Below are 2,542 nucleotides of genomic sequence, written 5' to 3'. Positions count from 1 at the left end.
CCCCCAAAAAAAACACCAAAAATGGTTTTCTTAAATTTATGGTTCCTTCTCCAACTGAGGGATCTAAATGTCCGAGGCACTGAGTAAGAGGCCTGTCCTAAAACAGATGAATACTTTGGTATGAAATACTTTGGTATGAATTCTATGAATAAAATGACCAAGAGAAAATTTCTCTCAAATGACCTTTTCTTTCTTGGTTCTTACATGATTTTATATTAAAAGATCTAATAAATTAAATCTCAGGACAGCAGTGCAGCAGAGCTGTTATCCTCGTATTAGAGGTTCACTACATTCATCTCTTCAGTGAAATATCTTATTAGTTCAGATTGTACATAAACAAATTGAATTTAGTCATTTCAAACCCCTGGAGTATGCCTGAAATTTTGACCATGATGCTAGATTGCAGCTAGATTGAAAATCCCGTTTGCATATTTAAAACATTTATGTTTGCAACATAAAACGATACAGAGCTATTGGAAGGAATATTAGGAACTTTAGCTGATGTGCAGGTTGGCATGATGTCATCAATTTCACCAGTATGTCATCAGCAGGAAAATATTTTGATGAAAGGGACCCTTTGCTCCATTCATCATTAAAGATAAAGAAAGTGAACTTTAGCAGATTAAAAATTCTCGTGCAGGCTCTGTATGAGAAATCCATATGATTTATTGGAGTTCTAAGAACATTTAACAATTTTGCTGTGCCCTGACAGGTTCCAAAGAATATCAGAATGAATACATTCAACCTTGAGTTTGTTTACATTCTCACTTTACAGATGCACTCCTTTGTAGATACAACACAGCTTATTTTTATTTATATTTATCTTGGTTTTGGATTTTCAGTCCCAAAAAAGGGTAAACTGTGTAAAAAAATCCTACTGACTTGCACTTCATTCTTTTGATCTTTTGATACAGATCATAGCAAATCACCATATGCAGTCTATCTCTTTTGCATCTGGAGGTGATCCGGTAAGCATTCATTTTAAAGCTTTCTCCCACACAGATAATGCTTTCAGAACTGTGTGACAAAATTTATTGTATAGCTTTCTGAAAGAAAAATACAACCACCACAGCTCCCTCTTCTTGTTTCATGAATTCTTCTTGATTGTTGCCATCGAACTCTTTTTGAGGGAAACTACTGTCAGGCACTCATAAATCCTGCACTTTGAATGACTGAAAGGAAAAGTATTAAATGGCTGCAAGCATTCATATAAAAACTGGTAAGTGGAGCTCCATTTTTCATTGTAGGATAGGCAAATAGGTACTGTGTGAATTTTCATCCTGAAAGTCTTTTATTTTGTCTTCTTTGCAGTAATATACAGTTATATTGCAGGTGTACGTTTGTTTTTTTTCCTTCTTGTCTTGAAGAATACAGTGAAAAGAGTATGTTAAGTAGTGCCTTCAGGTATACTCATTACACGCAGGCAGTTTGAAGACTGGCTTTTAGAAAAGGCTAGAACTTTCTTTGTAATTTTGCAGTTTTCAGATACACCTACGCATTTGATTCATTTTAGATCGAAGGGCAAACTTTGGTTGTGCTTTACCCTGTCTTTATGAGTGGCCCATCCGAAGGCATAATAAATGAGCTCTAAAGATATTTCTCATCTACAAAGAAGTGAAAGAACTGTAAAAGAGCACGGTGCTTTCTTCATAACCTTAGGAATATGAGATCTTTTAAGCCTAGACTAACTGTATGAACCTAGTTTTTGCTCTGTCATATTATCTTAAACAATTTATCTGTCATAGATTACAGGTAAGGTGACTTACAGCCTGCCTTTGTAAGTTATTTCTCAGTTAAACTGTTAAGTTGAAGACTGGTGACATTTCCTCTGTTCATTTTACTATCCTTGGTAAACATAAGGGCAAACTTCAATCTTTGAATAGCTCTGCTGAGCTCAGTTAAGTTCCAGGAAGGAAAAGGACACCATATCATAATAATTTGAGGAACAAAAAATGGATTAACAGCAGCTTTCAAATACAACAGATTGCAATGGATGCTGTAAATGAACAATTACTGAAGTGGGCAGAGGAGTGATTAGCACAGATCTCTGCCTCCATAAGAAGATTCTTTGCTCCCCATCTGCCATCTCAAATGCTAAGTTGCACACTGCTACTGATAGAGTGATTTACCGAAGAAGAGAACAGCAGTAGAGACTGAATTTGGAGTAAACAAGCTCTTCCAAATGTTTTGAAGAGAAAATCATACTACTGAGTCAGTGAGCTACCAGAGAAATCGGATGGTACGGTGTGAGAGAGCCTTTGAGAGACAGTGAAATTGTAACACTACTTTCTCAGTATGACCACTCATATGATCTCATTCTGGAGGTGGAGGGGGTAGGTGTGACACTGTGCAGGCTCATCTCAGGGGGCTAGAATATGACACAACTTTAAATCAAAAGCTGGCTCATAAATGTTGTGGTTTGGTGATATTTTGTTGCCAGTATTCCACATCAGAACATCATGTGGACCAGTGGCAGTTAAAGAGTTAATGTTTTGGTCCTATTTACTGCCTTTTATGGGCATTTCGAGTATCCTGATGGGAG

This window comes from Meleagris gallopavo, chromosome Z (assembly GCF_000146605.3).
Source record: "Meleagris gallopavo isolate NT-WF06-2002-E0010 breed Aviagen turkey brand Nicholas breeding stock chromosome Z, Turkey_5.1, whole genome shotgun sequence".
NCBI lineage: Eukaryota > Metazoa > Chordata > Aves > Galliformes > Phasianidae > Meleagris > Meleagris gallopavo.
This window is presented reverse-complemented; position numbering follows the sequence as displayed.